Source organism: Cetorhinus maximus, chromosome 10 (assembly GCF_964194155.1).
Source record: "Cetorhinus maximus chromosome 10, sCetMax3.hap1.1, whole genome shotgun sequence".
NCBI lineage: Eukaryota > Metazoa > Chordata > Chondrichthyes > Lamniformes > Cetorhinidae > Cetorhinus > Cetorhinus maximus.
This window is the reverse complement of record NC_135888.1, coordinates 117,186,639-117,213,406: the sequence shown is the minus strand read 5'-3', so window position 1 is coordinate 117,213,406 and position 26,768 is coordinate 117,186,639. Positions and strand designations below refer to the sequence as shown.

The following is a 26,768-nucleotide window of genomic DNA, read 5'->3' as shown; positions in this document are numbered from 1 at the left end:
AAAGTTATTTTTTCTCCAACAAGTAACAAAATAATGACACCTCCATTGGGAGATGAAAATCCGGCCAGTTAGCTCTGTTTCTCTCTCCACAGATGCTACTTGACCTGCTGTGTATTTCCAGCATTTTCTGCTTTTTTTTTAAGAATTAACAATTTTATTGTTTGAGTCAGAAATCAGGTATTATAAAACACCAATGTTTAAGGTTTAATGTTTTCTATCAAAATACTTCAGTTTTCCAGCTGGATCCAGAATTATCGTATCGCTTCCAGGTTTCCAACCAGCCGGGCAAACTTCACCGTGTGCGTCAGTATACTGGAATGCTTGAACTAAACGAAGCGTTTCATCGACTGAACGGCCCACTGGAAGATCATTCATTGTAATTTGTCTCAGTATTCCTTTGTCATCAATGATGAAAAGGCCTCTAAGTGTGTGCCCTTGATCCTCCAAATACACACCGTAATCCTTTGCAATTTGGTGTGTAAGATCTGAGAGTAGTGGGATCTTCATTGGTCCTAGTCCACCTTGTTTTCTTGGTGTATTTATCCATGCCAAGTGTGTAAACTGAGAGTCAACAGAACAAGCCACTATGTTAGAACCAATTTAGCCTACACTGATCACCAAAGTGGCTGAAACTGCCCAAGCCAATGAATCATGCTTTACTTAAAGGGCAGGATTTTTCGGATAGCAGGGTTTCCCCCCCCCGCCACTCAAACAGTCAGTGAGGAATGCATCCCCGCTGATATTGGCTAGCCCAAAGTAATTTAACTTTCAGCAGGACGTTAATTAACTCAGGGCAAGACTTCTGCCCCCATCTGGGGAGGAAGCCCCACTTTAGAGAGCTGCCAGCTAATTGGATGGCTGGCAGCCTTGTATTCCCGGCAGCACCAGGTTCAAGCAGTGGTCAGTGCTGGGAATATAGCCAATCCCCAAAGAAGAGAAGCTAATGGAAGCCGGGCTGAAAGTAAGTCCAGGGTATCGACAGGTCCTGGCTCAGCAATGGGGGTGAGGGGTTGGAGGGGGGGGCCGGGTTTGAGAGGCCAGGTGACGGGGGAGAGCTAAAGGGAGGTATGACCTTGGGCGGGGTGCTGTTGATGGGCACAGGGGACCTTCAAAGGAGGTAAACCCCTTTGCCTAACACCAGCCCGTGCAGCTAAAGAGGCCGGGCTACCCGCTTGGTGTGGGCTGCCCCCTGCTGTGAGTAAAGTAGCAGCAGGGCAGGATGAGGCACTTAAATGGTCATTAATTGCTCAATTAAGGGACTCATGCCCGATGCCTCCACCGACCCCTATAGCATGAGAGGCAGGTCAAGGGCAGGTAGCGGGCAGGCCAGGCGCTGCATTTTCTGAGCCCCCAACCCGTCCCACCCACCCACCGCCTTAAAAGCCGCCGGCAGGGGACTGTAAAATTCCACCTAATTTGTTTAACACATTAGATACAAGCAACTTATATAAAAAAAAGTGGATATTTACAACAAATAATATTTAGTAATTGTAAAATGTCCTTCCCGGAATACCAGGTTGGTCTGACAGTACAGTATCTGGATGCAGACAGTACCTTATGCAGTACAATTCCTTAACACTTTATTGCTTAAATGGATTACCTGTGTGGCAGCTACCAGGAATTATAATATGTGTTCGGCTCTAATGATGCAGGGCTGCTCACATTCTAACTCCCACCAAATCCAATTTAGCCAACAGCTCGCTGCTCACTGATCTACATTGACTCTCGATCCAGCAACAGCTCAGTTTTAAAACTCTCATCCTTGTTTTTAAATCCTACACAGCCTTGCTCCTCCCTATCTCTGCAACCTTCTCCAGCCCTACAAACCTCCAAGATCTTTGTGCTCCTTTAATTCTGGCCTGCAGAGCCCGATTTTCTTCGCTCCACCATTGGTGGCTGGGCCTTCAACTGCCTGGGCCCTAAGCTGTGAAATTCCTTTCTTAATGCTTTATACCTCTCTCCCCATCTTTAAGTGGCTCTTTAAAATCTACCTCTTTGACCTACGTGTTGGTCACCTGTCCTAATGTCTCTTTATATGGTTCAGAGTTAAATGTTTTTGTTTTGATAATCACCCCTGTGAAACAGCTATAAAAGCAAGTAGTTGCTGTGTATGTTTTACACTCGCATATGCGATTGAAACCATGCATTATTTCAAATGTATTGCCCTCTGGAATTGTAATTATTTTGCATTCAAAAATAAAACTTTTGTCATCGTGGCTCCAAACCCACCTACGACCCTGTTTCTCAATCAATTCAAGCATATAGCAATCAATTGCTGGCTGAGTTTGAATATATGAAATTGGCTGGAAATTGACTAAGAGACTGCTGTTCAAAATGATAAAGCAGCTTTATTACTCGGCTTTTGTAGCAGTACTTACAAAACCCCATCTCACTTTGATACAATATTATTGGACAACAATCCACTTTAATTGCTACTTTGGAAATCTGAAGGAAGAATGTTCTGCCTGGTTATTGATTTCACATTAACTTTCCCTGAATCTAAGTACAGTGAAACATCACGTAACACTTCTGCTCACATCGCGTTTGCAGTTCAAATCATATGTTTCAAGTTAAAGTGAAACAAACAGAGGTTTGCCCCAGCTAGACTTAACCAAAAAGATTTCAAAACAAGCAAGCAAATACTGTGATTTAAAACAATGTTGAAAGGTTGCCATGACATCGTAGACGGGTAGCATCTCATCAGGAATGACAGCCTTGTAGAATAACAATTTCCTCCTTCACCAGACAAATTACAACCACACCTCTGGCTTAGTCTAATGAAAGATAAACAGCTGCCTGGCTCTATAAATGTGAGTGAAATTAAGCCTTGTGCATATCTGCATTTCAGTTCAGCTTCTACAGTGATACAAGAATGAATGCCCTGCAAAGCTTAAACCATAAGGTGCACCAAACAATAGGATAAACAATTGTATAAATAACGTCAGGTAAAATACAAGAAAGCACATTGGCTACACTAAGTGAAAGGATCAACCTCACAATGATACAGTGAATTGTAGGACACAGCCACACAAAGTACACTATACATACATTAGACAACACAGGATATAGCAGAAAACAGAATGGAACCCACATGGAATATCGTCATCATCATTTTCTAAGTGTCATACTGAGTGACATAGGCTACCATGGTCTTCAAAACCTTACCATCCTAGCAACAGTGGAAGACCTTGTTGTTCAAGCTCAGGCTAAGCCAGTCTTCAATATTGTCAAGCTGCTTCCTTCGCTGTCAGCCTCCTACTCTTTTCCTGTTAATCTTTCTGGTGGTGTGATTATGTATATTAACCCTTCTGCATGAATAAGATGACCAAATAACTCCATTTGTCTCCTTTGGATATTATTTAAGGTTACATGGATTGTAATGGAGTAGAAAAGTCTACAGTAATAAATACCAGTGCACAGAGGAGGACGCAGCTCCACAAATATCTCCAACCTCAATGACAGCGCATCAGTACAAAAGACAAGGCTGAAGCATTTGCAACAATCTTCATCAGAAGTGCTAAGTGGGTGATCCATCTCTGCCTCCTTCGGAGGTCCCCAGCAGCACAGATGCCAATCTTCAGTCAATTCGATTCACTCCATGTGATATCAAGAAACGGCTGAAGGCAATGGATACTGGGCCCTGATAATATTCTGGTAATAGTATTGAAGACTTGTGCTCCAGAACTAGCCGCACCCCTAGCCAAGCTGTTCCAGTACAGCTATAACACTGGCATCTACTCAGCAATGTGGAAAATTGCCCAGCTATGTCCTGTACAAAAAAAATAGGACAAATCCAACCCAGCCAATTTACCGCCCCATCATTCCACTCTCGATCATCAGTAAAGTGATGGAAGGGGGTCATCAACAATGCTATCAAGCGGCACTTGCTTAGCAATAACCTGCTCACTGACACTCAGCTTGGGTTCCATCAGGATCACTCACCTCCTGACCTCATTACAGCCTTGGTTCAAGCATGGGCAAAAGAGCTGAACTCTAGATGCAAAGTGAGGGTGACTGCCTTGACATCAAGGCACCACTTGACTGACTGTGACATCAGGGAGCCCTAACAAAACTGGAGTCAATGGGAATCAGGGAAAAACTCTCCGCTGGTTGGAGTCATACCTACCACAAATAAATTGACCAGTTAAAAAGTCATTCGTCAATGGCAAGGATCTGAAGTTGATCAAGGCTATCCCCAGGTTTCTCCTTCATCAACATTTTGATGGATTCGACCCCATGTTCTGCTTCACTATTCGTCTGTGGATGGTGTGGTGAACTGGTAACATCATGGAAGCCATATTGTGCTGCGACTAGACAGAAATGATCGTTCACAAACTGTGGATCATTGTCCACCACTATCCCCATCTCAGATGCCACTGACTTTTTGCCGGCTGATTTATTGATGGGCAGAAGGCTAAAAACACAACTTCCTTCACTCCAACACCAATTCAGACCCATTATCACTTTACAAGACCATGATCGAATAAGATGCCATGAGCAAATGCTCAAAGAGGAGCAATCCACTTGGTATAACTGCTGACATAGGGCATGAACACTGCCCACTCTGGCACTAGGACAGAAGGTCTGGATCAGTGGCTGTCAGGCGCAGGTGCATTTCAGAGCTTTCACCATCACTTCTACGGTTGTGGCATGGAGTCTGCTGATTTCCAACTGTGAAAATAATAGTCCATGACTAGAAGGTAGACCTTTCTTCCGAAGTCAAAGAGATCCATGCCAAGCCTTTGCCAGGACCATGAGGGGAATGGTGAAGGTAACAACAATCAGTTGGTTCTTGCTGTTAATGGCACAAGTATGGCACATGGAAATAAATGATTCGATAGATTTTGAAATTCCCGGTATTGTCTCAATGCCTGGTTGCTAGGGGCATACTCAGGCCAGCCTTCACGGCAGTATGTTCAGACCTGGCAGCATTCTATGTCCTTCAGCTGGGCATTCCTGATCTCCGGTGTCTGTTCAGAGAGGCCAGTAGGATGCCTGTAATTGATGAGAAATATGCTTCCACCTCGAAGGCAAGTGTCATTTGATACTCTGTGGCCTGGTCGGCTGTAGCTCTCAACAGTGTATTCTGACTTTTGCCTGGCACATACTCCATGGTATAGTCGAAGCGCATGAGTCTTAGCAAAAATGCTGTATCCTTGGTGGCATCTTAGAAATCTTCTTAGAGCTTAGAAGGGTGACCAGAGATTTACGATCCATCCCATTTTTAAATTGCAAGCCTATGAAATAATCGGAGAATTTTTCACAGTCCCATGTTGCAGCCAATGCCTCCTTCCCAATGGTTGTACAATGCTGTTCCATTTCTGCTAATGATCGAGAAGCATAGTAACTGGTTTTCTCCTGTCATCCTCCTGGATCTGTAGCAGAACTGCCCCAAAGCCAGTCGCTGATGCATTGACCACTACTATCAGCGGCCGCTTTGGGTTGTAAATGTTGGAAATGCTCAGCAGGTCAGGCAGTATTCGTGGGGAGAAAAACAGAATTAATGTTTCAGGTCAAAGATCAGTTAATTAATTTACCTAACCCTAATTTGTCAGCCACCTAATCAATTTGGCTGAAAATCAATCAGTCAGAATATTTTCTAGTTATCCAAATGACAAGTCAATGTTTAGGGATAAGCAGATGGACTGAGGGGTAAAGGTCTCGACAATTCCTCTATATATTGAAAGGGATTTAAACATAGATTAAAACAACAGCACTAATCAATTGGCTTTGCTAACAATGGGCAGGGTTTGCCTTTTAGTTTACCAACTGAGGATGCAGATTTATTGTGAGATTGTGCTTTTCTTGGAACTATTATGAATTTCAACATCCCCAATAAGGTATACAGAGCACAATGGAGAATACATTGGCATAAAGTCTATTATTTTCAACAGCTCATTTACACATTGCAGATGGCAATCAGTACTAAAGAACAAATAGTTTTGGATTTCTCACGGCTTTTATAATCTCTATGCAGGGATTTGAGTTTCCAAGTCAATAAATGATGCTGGTGGAGAGGCTACTGTGTAGCCTTAGAAACATATAGAAAATAGGAGCAGGAGTAGTTCATTCAGCCCTTCGAGCCTGTTCCATCATTCAATATGATCACAGCTGATCCTCTATCTCAATGCTCTCTCCCCATACCCCTTGACACACTTAGAGTCTGCAAATCTATTTCCTTCTTGAATATATTCAGTGACTTGGCCTCCACAGCCCTCAGTGGTAGAGAATTCCACAGGTTCACCACCCTCTGAGTGAAGACATTTCTCTTCATCTCAGTCCTAAGTGGCCTACCCTGTATCCTGAGACTGTGACCCATTGTTCTAGGCCATCCAGCAAGAGAAAACATCATCCCTGCTTCCAGTCTGTCAGAGTTTTATACGTTTCAATGAGATGCCCTCTCAATCGTGTAAAGTCCGGTGAATATAGGCCTCGTCAATGCAATCCCTCCTTATACGACAATCCTGCCATCCCAGGAATCAGTCTGGTGAACCTTCGCTGCACTCCCTCAATGGCAAGTATATCCTTTCTCATGTAAGGAGACCAAAATTGCACACAATACTCCATATATGCTTGCTCCTGTACTCAAGTCCTCTTGCAATGAAGGCCAACATACCATTTGCCTTCTTAACTGCTTGCTGCACCTGCGTGCTTGCTTTCAGTAATTGGTGTACAAGGACACCTAGGTCCCTTTGTACATCAACATTTCCCAATCTATCACCATTTAAATAATACTCTGCCATTCTTTTTTTCTTACCAAAGTGGACAACTTCACACTTATCCACGTTATACTGCATCTGCCATGTATTTGCCCACTCACTCAACTTGTCTAAATCGCCCTGAAGCCTCTTCACATCCTCCTCACCATTCACATTCCCACTAATTTTCATGTCATCAGCAAACTAGGAAATATTACATTTGGTCCCCTCATCCAAATCATTGACAAATATTGTGAATAGCTGGGGCCCAAGCACTGATCCCTGCGGTACCTTACTAGTCACCGCCTGCCATTCCAAAAGAGGCCCATTTATTCCTACTCCTGTTTCCTATTGTTTGCTAACCAATTCACAACCCATGGTAATATATTACCCCCAATCCTATGTGCTTTAATTTTGCACACTAATCTCTTATGTGGGACTTTATCAAAAGCTTTCTGAAAATCCAAATACATCACATCCATTCATTTTCCCTTATCTATTCTGCTAGTTACATCCTCAAAAATACTCCAGTAGATTTGTCACAGAATCACAAAGTGCAGAAGAGGCCCTTCGGCCCATCGAGTCTGCACCAACATGTGAGAAACACCTGACCTACCTACCTAATCACATTTAACAGCACTTGGCCCATAGCCTTGAAAGTTATGATGTGCCAAGTGCTCATCCAGGTACTTTTTAAAGGATGTGAGGCAACCCTCCCAGGCAGCGCATTCCAGACCATCACCGCCCTCTGGGTAAAAACGTTTTTCCTCACATCCCCCCACCTTGAACTTGTGTCCCCTCGTGATTAACCCTTCAACTAAGGGGAACAGCTGCTCCCTATCCACCCTGTCCATGCCCCTCATAATCTTGTAAACCTCGATCAGGTTGCCCCTCAGTCTGCTCTGCTCCAACGAAAATAACCCAAGTCTATCCAACCTCTCTTCATAACTTAAATGTTTCCCTATCACTGACGTGAGACTCACTGGTCTGTAGTTCCCGGGCATATCTCTACAACTCTTCTTAAATAGCAGAACCACATTAGCTGTTCTCCAGTCCTCTGGTACCACCCCAGTGGCCAGGGAGGAATTAAAAATTTGGGTCAGAGCCCCTGTGATCTCCTCCCTTGCCTCCCTCAGCAGTCTGGGACACAAATCATCTGGACCTGGAGATTTGTCCACTTTTAAACCTGCCAACACCTCCAATACCTTGTCATTCCCTATATCAATTTGTTCAAGAACCTCGCAGTCTCTCTCCCCGAGTTCCATACCTTCATCCTCATTCTCTTGGGTGAAGACGGATGTGAAGTATTCTTTCAACATTCTACCAATGTCCTCTGGCTCCACCCATAGACTGCCCCCTTGGTCCCTAATGGGCCCTACTCTTTCCCTGGTTATCCTCTTCCCATTGATATACTTATAGAATATCTTGGGATTTTCCCTATTTTTACCAGCCAGGGTGTTCTCATATCCCCTCTTTGATCTCCTAATTGCCTTCTTAAGCTCCACCCTGCACTTTCTGTACTCCACTAATGCCTCCGCTGATTTGCTTCCCTTGTACCTGTTAAAAGCCTCTCTTTTCTCCTCATCGTATCCTGAATATCTCTGGTCATCCATGGTTCTCTGGGCTTGTTACTCCTTCCTATCACCCTAGAGGGAACATGTTGTGCCTGTACATTCCCCTTTCCTTTTTGAACGCCCCCCACTGCTCTTCCCCACAAGTAGCTGTTCCCAGTCTACCTTGGCCAGATCCTGCCTTATTTACTAAAATCCACTCTCCCCCAATCCAAAACATTTGTTTGCAACTTGTCTATTTCTTTGTCCATAACAAGCTTAATTAGTACCATGTTTTGCTCGCTATCAGTAAAATGCTCCCCCACTACCACCTCAGCCATCTGTCCAGCTTCATTCCCCAGAATCAGGTCCAGCAATGCACCTTGTTGCACCCTCTACATATTGACCTAAAAAGTTCTCCTGTACACATTTCAAGAAACCCACTCCATCCAAGCCCTTAACACTATGTCTAACCCAATTTATGTTGGGAAAGTTGAAATCACCTAATATAGTTACCCTATTGTTGTTGTTTTTACACACCTCCGCAAATTGTGCACATATTTGCTCCTCAATTTTCTGCTGACTATCTGGGGGTCTATAATAAACACCTAACAATGTGGCTGCCCCTTTATTATTCCTAAACTCTACCCACAAAGCTTCATTCGATGCCCCCTCCAAGATATCATCTCTCTTTACTGCAGTAACTGACTCCTTAACTAATAATGCAATGCCCCCTCCTCTTTTACCCCCTTCCCTGTTTCACCTGAAGATTCTATATCCCGGAATGTTGAGCTGTCAATCCTGACCCTCCCTCAACCACGTCTCAGTGATGGCTCCTCTATCACAATTCCACGTGTTAATCCTCACCCTTAACTCATCCGTTTTACCTGTAATACTCCTGGCATTAAAGTAGAGGCCATCCAGCCTTGCCTTACTCCTTTGAAACTTAATGCAGCCGTACTCCCTCTGACTTGATTGTTTTACTGTATTATGATGTGTCCCTATTCTGCTAACATTATGTGTCCCCTCCCCCTGCTGAATTAGTTTAAACTCCTCCCAACAGCACTAGCAAACCCACCCGCAAGGATGTTAGTCCCACTCTGGTTCAGTTGTAGACCGTCTACAGTTGTACAGGTCCCACCTTCCCCAGAAATGGTCCCAGTGATCCAGGAATCTAAAACCCTCCCTCCTGCACCAACTCTTAAGGCACGTATTCATCTGCGCTATTCTATTTCTGAGTTCGCTAGCACGTGGCACTGGGAGTAATCCAGAGATTACAACCCGAGGGGTCTTGCTTTTTAGTCTACTGCCTAAATCCCTGAATTCTTGATGCAATACTTCATCCCTCTTTCTATGTCATTGGTACCAACATGTACCGTGACCTCTGCCTTATTACCCTCCCACTTTTGGATGCCCTGCAGCCATTCAGTGACAAACATGATTTCCCTTTCGTAAATCCATGCTGACTTTGTCAAATCCAGTTGGTATTTTCTAAGTGTCCTGTTATCACACCCTTTATAATAGATTCGAGCATTTTCCCTACCACCAATATCAGGCTAACTCCTCAAGTCAGAGGGAGTACAGCTGCATTAAGCCGCACCTCCTTTTCAAAAAGTGGGCTTACAATTGCCACCCTCCAATCTGCCGGCACTTATCCAGAATCTACAGAATTTTGGAAGATGACAACGAATGCATTCAGTATTTCCATGGCCACCTCCCTTAGCACCCTGAATGTAGATTATTAGGCCCTGGGGAGTTTTTGGCTTAAAATCCCATTAATTTCTCCAGCACTGTTGTTTTAGTAATATTAATTTCCTTCAATTCCTCTTTCTCACTAGACCCTCAATTCCCTAGCATTTCTGGGAAGTTATTTGTGTCTTCCTCCGTGAAGACAGAACTAAAGTATTTGTTTGCCATTTCCTTGTTCTCTATTATAAGTTCTCCTGTTTCAGACTGTAAGGGCCTGTTATGCCCGATGGAGTTGGTACTGCTGAGTTATTTAAAAATTCCAGAGGGAAAATGACTGTCATAACCTATATTTTAAGTGGTATGTTTGAGATGCAACTCTAAATTCAGGAATAAGACCACCAGTTATCAAGGTTTTACATTAAACTAAATGAAACATTTTATTAATTTACACAGGTTAAAATATATATACACATGACTACAAATTACGACTATCATAACTTTTAACAAATTCCCAAACTAATCTCCATTAAGGCAACAGCAACCCATAAACTTAACCAGACACCAGGAAAAGCATTTTCACCTTACAAATTCAAATTAAGTTCTTTTCACTTTGGTTCCTGTGGAGACAGTTGGAGGCTTACAGCTGCTGTTGATCTCACATTGCCTATGCCCTACATACAGAACACTGCTGAATTTATATCTAGCACCACTCATTGAATGTAAATTCTCATTATATCACAAACCTCTCCAAAAATAAAACCCCTTTCATGGTACCAATTTTATTAGTAATATAAACATATTGCTTGGTATCCGCTAGATAGGTATCAGTTTTCACCCCACTTCATGAATGCTCTATTCAAAAAATGCAAACGCACTCTACCTCTGTGTTTATATCTCAAAACTAGAACACATCAAAGCCCCCAGACTAGCCGGCTTTAATCCAATTAAGACTCACCCACAAACTACAGCTCTATTTTTTAAAAAAAATATTTTCCAATAATATTATATACATTAATAGCTTCATAACAAGAACCTACATTTGTTTTCATTAATCTTTTTTCTTTTTACATACTTACAGAAGCTGTTATAGTCTGCTTTTATGTTCCTTGCAAGTTTACTCTCTTACTCTATTTTTTCTATTAATGCTGTGAACAGTTTTGGTCCCCTTATCTAAGGAAAGATATACTGGCATTGGAAGCAGTCCAGAGAAGGTTGACTAGGTTGATCCTGGGTATGGAGGGATTTTCTTGTGAGGAGACGTTGAGTAGGTTGGGTTTGAACTCTTTGGAATTTTAAAAAATGAGAGGCGACCTTATTGAAACATATAAGATTCTTAGGGGGCTTGACAGGTTAGACACTGAGAGGTTGTTCCCCTTGTGGGAGAGTCTAGGACCAGAGGGCAGAATCTCAGAGTAAGGGGGCGCCCATATAAGACAGTGATGAGGAGGAATTTCTTCGCTCAGAGGGTAGTGAATCTGCAGAATTCTTTACCGCAGAGAGCTGTAGAGGCTGGGTTGTTAAATATATTCAAGGCTGAAGTAGGCAGATTTTTAACCTGTAAGGGAATCAAAGGTTATGGGGAAAAGGCAGGAAAGTGGAGTTGAGGATTATCAGATCAGCCATGATCTCACTGAATGGTGGAGCAGACTCAATAGGCTAAATTGCCTACTTCTGTTCCTACATCTTATAATGTTATGGTCCCCTCTTAATCAATTTCTTGGTCCTCATTTGCTGAATTCCAAACTGCTCCCAATCTTCGGGCTTGCTACATTTTCTAGCAAATTTATATGACTCCTCTTTGGATCTAATACTGTCCTTAATGTATTTTGTTAGCCATGGTTGGGCCACTTTTCCTGTTGTGTTTTTGTGCCAGAAAGGAATGTATAACTGTTGCAATGCATACATATGCTCCTTAAGTTTAGCCATTACCTATCCACTGCCATGCTTTTTAATGAAGTTCCTCAATGTAGCTTAGCCAACTCTCACCTCATTCCTTTGTAGTTTCATTTGTTTAGATTTAGGATCCTAGTTTCGGATCGGGCTACTTCACTTTCAACCCTAATGAAGAATTCTATCATGTTCTGATCACTGTTCCCTAAAGGTCCCCATAAAACAAGATTAATTAACACCTTCTCATTGCACAATACCAAATCTAGGATAGCCTGTTTCCTAGTTGGCTCCTTGACATACTGGTCTAAAAAACATTTCATACACACTCCAGGAATTCATCCGCCACAGTATTATTGCTAATCTGGTTTGCCCAGTCTGTATGTAGATTAAAGTCACCCATGATTACTATAGCATCCTTGTTACATGCATCTCTAATTCCCTGTTTAATGCTGTCCCCTACCTTACCACTACTGTTTGGAGGTCTATAGACAACTCCCATGAATGTTTTCCGCCCCTTGTTGCATCTTAGCTCCACCCAGAATGATTCTACATCTAGGTTATCTGAGCCAATATCCTCTCTCACTATTGCACTGTTTTCATCCTTAACTAACAATACCACCACACCTCCTTTCCCTTTTTGCCTGTCTTTCCTAAATATCGCGTATTCTTGGATATTCAGTACCCAGCCTTGGTCACCCTGCAGTCCTGTCTCCGTAACCACAATCATATCATACCCATTTACAAGTATCTCTCTGGATTTTGAACAACTCTGCCTTTACCTTCGGCTGAGTCATAATAACTGGGGGCTCATCCGGGATATATTTGTAATTCCTTGATTTATTTGGAATTGGTGAATCTTAAGGCTATGAGTACAAGAAGCACTTTGAATTCAAGAGTTGGTGAGGTTTTTTAGAAGCAGTAAGACTGCAAAAATAGCTGCATCCATGGCCAAATCTTTTTTGGAAATGGAAGATATAGCTCCGATTGTGTTACAAAAAGTAAGCAAGAGTAAATTAACAGAGTTAGTGGATAAATCACAACTGGGGTTACCTGCCAGGAAATCAGACATAACTGAAGTGATAGAACAGCATTTGAAATTGGAAGGAATACCTGAGGGGCAGAGTTCTTCAAGGGGTGGTTCATTGGAATGGGCTCAAATTCAGTTGCAAATGAAAATTATTGAATTGGAAGAAAATGAATGAGACAGGGAATTCAAAAGGGAACAGGCAGAAAGGAAGGGGAGAGAAAGAAAACAGGAAAGGGAATTACAAATTGTGAAGATAGACAGCGAGGAAAGAGAAGAGAGAGAAAATTCCAACTAAAAACGTTGGCAGTTAAAAAAGAGACACCAGGAGGTGAGGAAGGACTTATCTCCAGAGTGGAGAGATGTTTAAATGTGTACAGGTTCTTCAAAAGTTTAAGGGAAATGATATTGAAATATTCTTTATTTCATTTGGGAAGATAGATAAAATGAAGAAATGGTCACAGGAAAACTAGACATTATTGTTGCAGTCCAGCTTGGTGGGTAGAGTGCATGAGGTATATGCTTCACTATCTGAAGAGGTATCGGTGAATTATGATGTGGTATAAAAGACTATTCTGAGTGCATATGAGTTGATTCCTAAAGCATACAGGCAGAAATTTAGGAATATGAGTAAACAGCCTGGGCAAACTTATATTGATTTTGAAAGAGTAATTTTGACCGGTGGATATGGGTTTTAAAAATAGAGACAATATATGCAATTCTTAGAGAAGTAATCCTTCTGGAAGAATTTAAAGACTCAATCCTTTTGGTAGTGAGAACTCGTGTGGAGGAACAGAGTGTTGATTCTGTAAGGCAAGCCGCAGAGATAGCTGATGATAATGAGTTAGTTAATGGGCCTAAACCTTTTTTTGCATCACCGGTGCATGATTTTTATTAAAAAATCTCCTACCCGCCTGCCCTTTGGGCCCGTGCACCGACCCAAAGTTCGCACGGGCCCCTCAAAATCCTGGACAATTGGCCACTTAAGGTCCTTAACAAGGCTTTTAATTAATGGCGGGCGCACGTCCTCCTGTGCACGCCCGCCAACCGAAATATCGCGATGCCGCGCGCTGACGTCGGGACGCTCACGCGACATTTTAAGCGCGGACGTGCGGGCTCCACCACCCGCACGTCAGCCAGAAAATTCTGTCCATTGCTTGGTAGCTGTTGGAAAGGCGTCAAGTTTTCACCCCACTTCTTGAATGCTCTATTCAAAAAATGCAAATACACATTATCTCACTTACATATCAAAGCACCCAGACTAACTGGCTTTAATCCAATTAAGACATACCCATAGACCAAACCTCTATTTTAAAAGGAAAATATTTTCCAAAATATTATATACATTAATAGCTTCATGACTTCCCTCTCATTATCGAAAAATGAACCAATATGATTCTAAAAGCCGACTTCATTTTAATAACCCATCTCACACTATCTCCTATACTTATTGCACTATTACATTACCAGATGCATGCATTAACATAATTGTATATATATATATACAAGTCCTTGGTATCAACAGAAATCATTCCAGTTCAGTGTCCAGGTTTTTTTTTAAATGTCCCAATTTCCTTTAAGCTTCAAACTCTTGATAATGCATCTGCAAACAGATTTTCTCTTCCAACAATATGTATAATATGTATATTAAATAGTTGTAACAACAGAGTCCATCTGAAAAGCCTTGCACTTTTGTCACAAAATTTGTCCAAAAACTTCAAAGGATTATGGTCTGCATGAACAATTGTTTCTGATGAATTGTTTGCAACTTAAATTTCAAAATGCTGCAATGCTAACACTAAACTCAAAGTCTATTTTTCGATCGTTGAATATCTTCTCTGTTGTATATTCAGTTTTTGTGAAAAATACCCTATCGGTTTTTCAATTCCAGTGTCATCTTCTTGTAACAGTACAGCCCCAATGTTTATATTGTTTACTTCAACGGTCAACTTGAATTGCTTGGCATAATTGGGTACAGCCAATACTGGTGTCATAGTTAATACAGTTTTCAAACAACCGAATGACTTCTGACACTCCAGTGTCCATTGAAACTTCTTGTTCTTTTTTAATAGTTCAGTCAGTGGAGCAACCACTCGGCTAAAATTTGGTACAAGTTTCCAGTAAAACCCACTCATGCCCAGAAATCTCAAAACTTCTCGTTTTGTTGTAGGCACTGGGAAATCCATGATAGCCTTGACTTTCATTTCTCTTGGAGCCACCTTACCATGTCCAATGGTATAGTCAAATTCACTTTTAGCCAAGTTCATCACCAAATTAGCTTCTTGTAGTTGAGTAAATAATTCTTCCAGGTCCTGTAAATGCTCCTCTCATGTCTGACTGAAAACAATTAGATCATCAATATAAACAGCACAATTGCTTAGACCCACAATTACTTTGTTTGTCAGTCTTTGAAATGTCGCAGGTGCATTCTTCATACCAAATGGCATGACCTTAAACTGATATTGTCCACTTGGCATTACGAAAGTTGATATCTCCTTTGCTCTCTCTGACAATGGTACCTGCCAATATCCTTTTAGCAAGTCAACCTTTGTGATAAGTTTCGATTATCCCACTTTCTCAATGCAATCCTCCAACTGTGGTATGGGATATGAATACACTTTTGTCACCGCATTCACTTTTCAATAGTCCACACACAGTCTTTGTGTTCCATCTGTTTTCTGTACCAGTGCAACAGGCAAACTCCAGTTACTGCAACTAGGCTCAATGATATCATTTTGAATCATGAAATCAATTTCTTTTTGTCCTTGTGATAACTTTGCTGGATTTAATCTATAAGGTTGTTGCCTTATCGAAGATGATAGCTCTCTACATACATCATGTAAAGCTAAATGTGTCTTTTCCAACTTATTTCCACAAATAGGTTTGTGTGACTGCAATAGCTTTTCCAAATCACTTTGACACTTGCTTGGATGGTAACTCAATATCTCATTTAAATTTTCAAGCACCCCCTCATTATCCAATTTCATTAGAGAAAAATCAATTTCAGAGTCCTGCACTTCTGCCTTTTTCTCCTCATCCACGATCACTAACACCTCTTATTGTTTCTCTTCCGTCAAAGTACTTTTTTAAGCATATTTATGAAACAGACCCTCTTCTTCTTTCTTCTATCTGGAGTATTTATTAAATAATTTATTTCACTCAATTTTGTTTCAATCCTGTAAGGCACATTAAATCTTGCATTTAAGAATCCCTCAGTGCTGGTAACAAAACTAATACTTTCCCTCCAGAAACAAAGCTGAGAATTTTAGCCTTCTTATCTGCTTTCACTTTCATCACTTGCTGTGAGATCTTTAAATGCTCCCTAGCCAACTCACACGCCCTGTGCAATCTTCCCCTGAAATTTGATACGTAATCCAGGAGAGCAGTTTCTGAATAAGTTTTCTGATTTAACTGTTTTAATTGCAAATCATTTTTCTGTAACTCCACTAATCTCTTTGAGTTAAACACTTCAATTGAACTATCTTGCATTCCTTCCTCCTTAACAATGTTATCAAACACAGAGCCAGCTAATTGGATTTCAACACCTTCTTCTTGCCTTTGAACTGCCTGCTTATCCTGTTTATTTTGTTCTTCCCGATGGGCCTTTCATCTTGTTATAACACAATCAGGAAACAATCCAGGATGTTCCTTCTGTAGCACTTCTTTTGAAAACACTTCTACAAGCTGCTTAACTACCATAGGCATCACCCACATTTGCGATCCAGCTATATCATTACCCAGAATAAATTGAACCCCTGCAATGGGAAATTTTTCCACTACTCCAACTATAACCTCACCCGTCTTCCATCTGCTCTTTAAATTTACCTTCCACAACGCAATAGATATAGCATCTCCATGAACCCCACTTACCTTCTCCTGCAGCACTTCCTCTGAACAACAAATATCACTATCCCACACCATTAAGGATTGACTAGCCCCTGTGTATCTTAATATTTTAATATCTTTCCCTACTCCACCCTGTACACAAGGAAAGACTTTCCCTTCATATACAAAGTCTTTAAACATTTTTGCAACCTGCTCCCCAGAATTTTCTTGAGTAACTGTGAACACATTCCCACTTCTTTATCTTTCACTGATTCTCCGTGTTTCAGCTATACACAAACCACTGGTTTCTTCTGTGCCTGAACCTCAGAACCCACAGTACTTTTAAGTCCAGAGCTTTTCTGTACCCCAATAATTCCTACAGATTTTCCCTGCAACCTCCAACACATTGACTTCGTGCGCCCCACTTTATTACATAGAAAGCACCTGAATTTCTGAATGTCACTTCTACCTTCAGTACTTTCCTTTCTCTTCTGAGAAAAAACTTACTGGGAACGTTCAGCTACTCCTTCTCTTGCCTGACTACCTGCCTTCCTTTCACCTTCCCATTTTTCATTCTTTTCCAATTTGAAAGGGTGACATAAAAAAGGGTTAGCTCTATGAACGAACTCATGATCATTAGCTATCTCTGCAGCTTGTCTTACAGAATCAACCCTCTGTTCCTCCACATGAGTTCTCATTAGCGAAGGGATTGAATCTTTAAATTCTTCCAAAAGAATGACTTCCCTATGAGCTGCATATGTTGTCTCTATTTTTAACGTCCATATCCACCGGTTAAAATTAATTTGTTTTACTCTTTCAAACTCAGTATAAATTTGCCCAAGGTGTTTTCTCATGTTTCCAAATTTCTGCCTGCTTCAGGAACCAACTCATGTGCACTCAAAATAGCTTTTTTCACCACATCATAATTCACCGACATTTCTTCTGAAAGCGAAGCATATACCTCAAGCCCCCTACCTAATAACCTAGATTGTAATAATAATGTCCAGTTTTCCTGTGGCCATTTCATCTGTTTAGCTAGCTTTTCAAATGAAATAAAGAATGCTTCAATGTCTGTTTCCTCAAACTTTGGAAAAGCTTGTACAAATTTAAATATCTCCCCACTGGGTTCTACTCTAGAGATAAATACTTACTCATCTACTGAAGTCTCTTTTCTAACTGCCAACATTTTCAGTTGGAATTCTCTCTCTCTCTCCCTTTCCTCCTTCTCCATCTTCGCAATTTCTAATTCCCTTTTAAAAGCCATTTCTCTGTCCTTTGCTTCTAATTCAAGCTTTTTTATTTGCAACTGAAGTCTCACTACCTCCAGCTGTGACTCACTGGTGTCAGGTTCCACTTCCAACGTAGATGCTGTGCTGTACTTTTAACTATATCAGGTTTCCTAGCTCCTGCAGGTAACCCCAATTGTAACTTATCTGCCAACTCTGTTAACTTACTTTTGGTTATTTTTTCCAACCCAATTAGAGTTATCTCTTCTACTCCCAGACAAGCCTTAGCAATTGCCAAAGACATCTTGCAGTCTTGCCACTTCTAAAATATCTCACCAACTCCTGAATTCAAAAGTGCCACTCGTACTCATAAACTTTATGATTCACCAATTCCTAACCAATCGAGGAATTCAAAATATAATTCATCCCAGCACAGCCCCCAATTGTTATGACCAATGCAGTTGGCAAAGCGGAGTTATTTAAAAGAATCCCAGAGGGAAACTTTAAACAACTGTCATAACCAATAACTTCAAATGTTACGTTTGAGATGCGACTCTAAACTCAGGAATCAGACAACTATTTCTTGAGGTTTTACCTTAAACTAAATGAAATATTTTATTAATTTACACAGATTAAAATATATGTACACAAATTACTATTATCATAGCTTTTAACAAATTCCCAAACTAATCTCCATTGAGGCAACAACAACCCAGAGACTTTACCAAACACCAGGCAAAGCATTTTCACCATACAAATTCAAAATTTGATTCTTTTCACTGTGGAGCCATTTGGAGGCTTGCAGCTGCCTTTTGATATTACATTGCCTCTGCCTGCACACCCGAAAACTACTGAAGTTATACCTACCAGCCCCATTGAATGTTAATTCTCATTGTATCAACAACCTCTTTGAACTTTACCTTTTAACAATGAAACCCCTTTCGTAGTACCAATTTTATTAGTAATATAAACATATTTTGCTTGGTAGCTATTAGAAAGGCGTCAAGTTTTCACCCCACTTCTTGAATGCTCTATTCAAAAAATGCAAATGTACATTATCTCCCTTACATATCAAAATTTGTACATATCAAAGCACCCAGACTAACTGGCTTTAATCCAATTAAGACATAGCCACAGACCAAACCTCTATTTTAAAATAAAAACATTTCCCAAAATATTATATACATTAATAGCATCATGACAAGGAGTTAATTACATTTTTTTACAACATATGGTTTACCTAAGGAAATACAATCAGATCAGGGGTCAAATTTCATGTCACAGCTGTTTAAGGAAGTAATGAACAGTTTGGGGATAATACAGTTTAAGCCAACAGCTATCATCCAGAGTCATAAAGAGCTTTAAGAAGATGGCATCAAATTTTAAAAGCTATGAGAGCGTACTGACAGGATTATCGACCGGATTGGGGAGAATATTCCATTCTTGTTATTTGCTATTAGAGACACTCCTAATGCATCAACTGGTTTTTGCTCCATTGAACTTGTTGATGGTCATGAGGTAAGGGGACCACTGAAACTAATTAATGAGAAATTGGTGGGTCAAAATTCAGAAACTATTCTCTTGGATTGCATATCAAATTTCAAGGAAAGATTGAACAGAGCATTTGACTTGGTTAGGGAACATTTAAAGATATCACAATGAGTGATAAAGTGAAGGCAGATAAGAAAGCTAAAATTCGCAGTTGTGTTTCTGGAGAGAAAGTATTAGTTTTGTTACTGATTAATTAAATGCAAGATTTAGTGGGCCTTTCAGGATTGAAAATAAATTTAGTGAAGTAAGTTATGTGATAAATACTTCAGATGTAAGAAAAAAGCAGTTGGAGTGTCATGTAAATAAAACGTACTTTGACAGGGAAGAGGAACAAAAAGAGGTGTTAGTGATGGTGGATGATGAGAAAGTGGTAGAAGTGCAGGGCTCTGAAATTGATTTTCCTCTTATCAAATTGGATAATAAGCAGTGCTTGAAAATTTAAATGAATCATTGAGTTACATTCCAAGTAAATGTCAAAGTTATTTGGAAAAGCTATTGCAGTCACACAAACCTATTTGTATTAGGAAAGACAGATTTAGCTATACATGATGTCTCTGTACAGGTTTCATCTTCAATAAGGCAACATCCTTATAGATTAAATGCGGCAAATTTATCATAACTACAAAAAGAAATTGATTTCATGCTTCAAAATGATATCATTGAGTCTAGTTCGCCTATTGCGCTGGTACCAAAATCAGATGGAAAACAAAGACTGCGTGTGGACTATCGAAAAGTGAATGCGGTGACAAAAGTGAATTCATATTATATACCACGGTTGGAAGATTGCATTGAGAAAGTGGGACAATCCAAATTTATCACAAAGATTGACTTGCTAAAAGAATATTCTTAGGTACCGTTGTCAGAGAGAGCAAAGGAGATATCGGCTTTTGTAATGCCAAGTGGACTATATCAGTTTAAAGTCATGTCATTTGGTATGAAGAATGCACCTGCAACCTTTCAAAGACTGACAGACAAAGTAATTTCAGGTCTAAGCAATTGTGCTGTTTATATTGATGATCTAATAGTGTTTAGTCCTACATGGGACAAGCATTTACAGCATCTGGAAGGATTATTTTCTCAATTACAAGAAGCTAATTTGGAGATGAACTTGGCTAAAACTGAATTTGCAAAAACACAAGTTACGTATCTAGGACATACCATTGGTCATGGTAAGGTGGCTCAGAGAGATGCAAAAGTCAAGGCTATTGTGGATTTCCCAGTGCCTACAACAAAATGAGAAGTTTTGAGATTTCTGAGCATGAACGGGTTTTACCAGAAACTTGTGCCGAAGACAAAGGTGCAAGGTGCTTCAGATGGAGTTTATTACTGCAACCATTTAATCTACAGGTAATACATGTCACTAGATGAGAGAATCTGATTGCAGGTGTGTTATCAAGAGTTTGAAGATTAAAGGGAAAATTGGACATTTTAAAACCGGGACACTGAACTGGAATGATTTCTGCTGGTACCAAGGACTGGTGTATGTGTATGTATGTATATATATATATATATATATATATATATTAATGCATGCATCTGATTATGTAATAGTGTAATAAGTATAGGAGATAGTGTAAGATGGGCTATTAAAAATGAGGCTGTCTTTTAAAATTATGACGGTTCATTTTTCGATAAGGAAGGGGATGTCATGAAGAGATTAATGCCTATAATGTTATTGGAAATTATTTTTTAAAATATAGCCTAGTGGTGTCTATGTGTATGTCTTAATTGGATTAAAGCCAGCTAGTCTGGGTACTTTGATGTATAGTAGTTTTGAGATGTTAATTAGGTGAACAGTAAGGTAATGTAGTCATTTGCATTTATTGAATAAACAATTCAAGACTTTGGGTAAAATCTTGCCCCTAGCTAGAAGAAGCCAAACAATGTGTTTATTTTTTCAGCTTACTAATAAAATTGGTGCTATGTAAGGGGTTCTATTGTTAGAAGAGCTGAAGTTCAAAAGACCTAGTGATACAATGAAAATTTACATTCAAAGGGAAAGCTAGGTATATAAAAGGGGTTTGTGTATGTAAGGTAAAGGCATTTAAGACATAACTATCCTGTATGCCTCCAATCAACTTGCAAAGGAGCCTCATTTGGAATTCATAAGGTCAAATGTACTTTGCCTGGTGTCTATTTAAAGTCTGCGGATTACTGTTGCCTTAGTGGAGATTTAACTGGGGGTGTTTAATTTAGGGGTTTGTTAAAAAAGTTATGATAGTAGTAATTTGTAGCCATGTGTATGTGTTTAATTTGTTGCTAAATTAATAAATGTTTAATTTAGTTTTGTATAAAAACCACGAGACTCAGGGGTCTTATTCCTACTGAATTCAAAGTCTGCACCTCGAAATTACAAATGGCAAAAATGGATAATGACAGTTGTTTCACGTTTTCCCCTGGGATTTGAATAACTCAGCCTTTACCATTGGTTGTGTCATAATACCCTCACATTACTAGCAAATACCCCTGTGCAGATAATGGTCCCAGTCCTGCTGGGGTGCAACCTTGTAGAGATCCCATCTTCCCCAGAATCTGTTCCAATGCCTCAGGAATCTATATCCCTCCTTCATTCACCATCTCTCCAGCCATGCATTCATCTGGTCTATTCTCCTACTCCAGATCTTGCTAGAACATGACACTGAGAGTAATCCTGAGATTACTATCTTTGAGGTCCTGCTTTTTAATTTATTTCCTAGCTCCCTACATTCTGCTCTCAGGACCTCATCCCTCTTTTTGCATATGTTGTTGGTACCGATATGGACCACAACCTCTAGCTGTTCACCTTTGCCCTTCAGAAAGTCCTGCAGCCGCTCAGTGGCATCCTTGACCCTGGCACCAGGGAAGCAACAAACCATCCTGGTGTCATGTCTGCATCCACAGAAACATCTATATGTTCCCCTTATGATAGGATCCCCTATCACTATTGTTCTCCCACTCTTTTTTCTCCCCCATTGTGCAGCTGAGCCATTCCTGGTGCCATTGACTTGGCCCTTGCTACATTCCTGAGAAACCATTTCCCCCAGCTGTATCCAAAACAGAAAATCTGTTAGGGAGGGGGATGGACCCTGTGGACTCCTGCACTACCTGCCTAGTGTTTTTACTCTGTCTGGTGCACACCCATTCCTTTTCTGCCTGTCGTGTGACCACCTCACTGTATATGCTATCCATAAAGATCCCATCCTTGAGGATGCTTCATAGTGACTGCAGCCACAGGTTCAGGCCTGAAACGTGGATTTCAAGTAGCTGCAGCTGGAGACACTTCCTGTACACGTGGTCATCCTGGACACTGGAAGTGTCCTTGACTTCCCACATCGCACAGTAGGAACATTCAATGTGGCTAACCTTCCCTGCCATGATTTACCCTTAAATTACTCCCTTTACTTATTAAGGACAGTAGAATTGCTCACCAGGTCCTATTTACCAAGGCCATCACTCCTCTTTCTGAGGAAAGGTAGAAAATTAAAGGATCACCTCCTTCCCTCTTCACCAGACTCCCTCACTCACCAAACCCCAACTTAAGTACTCTAATGCAGCCCAAAACAGCACTGCAGGGCAGACAAGGCAGCACTGTAGATGCCCTGCTTTTATGTTCTCCTAATCTAGCTTTTGAAAACCTGTTTAAACCAGTTATCTAGTTAACCATCTGCAGCTGCAAGCAGAGCCTGTATAACCCCTGTTTAAAAGCTGGACTAAAACTTACCTTCTCCCAACCCAAAGAGCAGCTTTTAGTTAATTGCAAAATTAAAGAAAGACTAGACTTTAGATAAAATTAGATTAACCCTTAAAAGTCCCTCACTCACCAAATTCCAACTTAAGCACTCTAATGCAGCCCAAAGTATCACTCTAGGTCAGGGAAGAACAAGCAAGGAACTAACTTTAAAAAGAATTGCATCCTCCCAGAAAAATCCAATCTGAGCCTTTAATATATCAATACACTCAAGCTCCTCAGAAATTCTATCAGAAGTTACTTAATCTAACTCTATGCTTTTCATATTTTCCAGGAGGAACCTATAATGAGGCCTAATAGATTTTTATTTAGCCATAGTAAAGCCTTTGAAAGTGGAACTCTATAAAATTAATTCATTCAAAGTTGCTCAATATTTATGATCATTATTTCAGCACAAAATTGCTCAGGCCACATTGTGCGATTATTCAGGTGATGGGTTCCAACATTGGGTAATTTATTACATTTCTAGCTAATATCAGCATCTTGTTCTCCAAGGACTGATCAGCATATGCTTCCCCTAAATATATCTTAACTTCAAGTGCACCAGTGCAAATATTACTACACCACACAACACGGGCTACATTTTACGTGTCCCCGCCAGGTGTGTTTTTGGTAAAGGGGGGTAACCTAGGGCAGGTGCCCACCTCACCATCTGCCCACCCATCTGAGCTCAGCCCCAAATTACGGGAGGCTGGGTAGGTGCCGAAATCGGCAGCCCGCCAGCCATATTTAAATAGATAATCAAAGGTCAATTAGGCTTGTTACCAAGCCAACCGCCCCTCCCACCCTGTGATATTCAGCCTCACATATCCATGTTTGTGTCAACTGCTGCTGAATTTAAGCTAGATATCCACTTCCTTTTGTAAGTAGGTTGAGAGTACACATAGCAGAAATAAGAGATTGCATCATACAGTATAAGATTCAAACTCAGACTCTGTGACTAAGAAGGCAGTGCACTAAACTACTACACTACCTAAGCAGATCTTTCCATTTAAGCTGGGTCAACATGGTGGAACTGCCTTCCAAAAGCACTTTACCTAGAGCACCTGGACTGCAGTGGTTCAAAAAGGCACCTCATCATCACCTATTCAAGGGTAAGTGGGGATGGGTAATAAATACTGACTGTGTCTGCAACGCTCACATCCCAGGAACACATAATAAAAAAAATTACCATCATATTTTGAGATTTCTTGACTATTTAGCAAAATAAAGGATAGGGAGGAAGAGTTGCTTTTAAATGTTTGGTCTTAAAGAAAAGTGGGTTCACAAAAGTATTCTATTAAAAAGGCATTGAAATGAAAAGTGGTTAAAATGCTAATAAGCAGAGCTTTGAATATTAAACAGTAAATACCACACACCAATTGTGTTGATCCCAGGCATTCAGTAGGCATAGTTTGGCAGGCCTTCCTTTCTGGCTATGAATGCAGAATGATAAAAATAAAAATAGGTACATGGGCAGTCAGGCTTTTATGCAAGGCCCAGTCTCAGAAGGAAATTGCAGGAAGAGAGTTAAGGAGTATCTCGTTTAAGTCAAGCAAGATAATAGATGGGAGAGTTACCCTTGGTTATATCATCTGGTTTGGCACATTCTTGGGTTACACTATTGTATAGTTAAATATTAGGTGGCATGGACACACCCCTAAACATAAAGACACTCAGACCACTTGTGCGGGTCTCTAGCACCGCTGTACCCAAACAGCATATCTAAGGCAACAATCCAAACTTGCAACATGATAAAAACTATTGTGTATATTCTACGAATTCAATTGAAAACTTTCTTTGAGGAAATCTCCCAATGTCTTACATTTACAATTTAATTGCAGTATTAAAAATGCCCTGAATTAGATTATTCTTTTTTACTGAACCTGCCTTTTAGATTGGTCAACTTAGAAATTCAGCAAAACCATGTGACAGTATAATACAAGAGCACATAAGGGGTTACAGTGAAGCTAACTGTACATTAGGAAATTGCTTTACAAATTTCTAAAAGAAAATCTATATTGAGATATGAAAATGAAACCTATGTTGTTTCTCATAAATAGCTGTAGATTTCAAACTTCTTTTAGCAATTGCTGAACACTCATATATTACAATCTTTTTCACCCAAAGATTCTGCCCCCCCCCACCACCTTAAGAATAAGAATAATTTCAGCTGATGTAAATTTTAAAGACTTTGGTGTGATTGCTACTCCCACACATGCTACTGATGTACAAATGTAGCTATCCAATATCGAATGGTACACAATGTCATTAGCTATTTGAAAGCAAAAGCAATGAAAATGGGATCAATTGCTCCCAAAGTATGTACAAGTTCTTGGCTTTTTTTCTCCTCACAAATCACCATCACTTCTCAAGCAATTCCTTTGACAACAGTCAATCTTATATTGATTTGAAGCAATAGCGAACCTTGGAGATAGAAGGGGTAAGAGGTTAAATAGTGAATGGAGCAGGCACTTGGGACAGGATTTGAGACTGGAGCCAAGGCTCAATGGGGTTCAGAAGCTCACACTGTGAAACAGTCACTCACTGTGATTTTCCCCGAACTGGCTGATTCGTGACCTGAGGGCAGGCTCGCCATTCAATCGAGGGTGGTGGGTGAGCTCTTGAAACTGGAGGGCCAATAAGAGGCCTTCCAGCTTGAAAGCAGCAGCGGGATGACATGCCAGATAAGGGAGAAAGAGGCCAATTTGGGCGCAAGCACTGTAGGGATGAGGGAGCTGTTCAACCCATGCAGGTTGGGAGGGTCTCTAATCCTGACTGGAGCACCCCTCTACCCCGACACCCACTCCCAGGGGATCTGGAAGCTGACTAGAAAATCTCAGGAGCGGGGAACTAGTACTCTGTCTGGTGGTGCTATTTGGTGCCTACCCGCCTCCATTCCCAGCCCCAATCAGAGCCAAAAACCCAGCCCCAACTGTCTGATACAAGTTATTGTGTTTTCTGTGAGTTTCCTTCACATATCATTTAAAATCATTATAAATAACTCCAAAGGATGACACTAGTGAACATCCAGTACTGGATGAGAAGAAATTTCCTCCAATTAAGTTTTGGGGAGACCAAAGTCATTGGGCAGAATCGTTCCAGAATTGTACAAAGTGTGCTAGTGGGCGGGAAAAAAATTTGTTTTACCTGCCAACCACAATGGAGGGTTTCTGCGCCATATCGTCCCAATCTCGCCTCATTAATTATGAAGACACAGGAAACACAGGCGGCCTCCGATTTGCCTGCCACACTGTTATCTCACTGTTTCTTCATGCAGGGCACCATATTTAAACTGCAGCTGTGCACAAACTTCTCGATGCTTACAGCCCAGGACTGCTCCAGTGAAGATATGGCCTCAAAAGCCAAGAAGAGTGCAGCTCCCTGATTCAGTTACGCATCCCTTAGATGCCTTGTGAATGTTGTGGAGGGTCGCGTTGTCCTCTACCTCTGCTCTGTCTCACCACTCCGGCTTGGGAGGTGGTGGCAGAGGTGGTTGGTGCCAATGCTGTACACAAGAGGTCGGCCATCCAGTGCAGAAAATGGATGAACGATCTCATCCCTGCAGCCAGGGTAAGGCAACCATCTCATCACTCTAAACTCACACAC

At 40.8% G+C, this 26,768-nt stretch overlaps 1 pseudogene; it reads right to left on the bottom strand.

The window, feature by feature from the left end:
- Positions 1-123: 123 nt before the first annotated feature.
- On the bottom strand, positions 124-5,131 carry LOC144686105 (peroxiredoxin-4 pseudogene; annotated as a pseudogene).
- Positions 5,132-26,768: the final 21,637 nt, after the last annotated feature.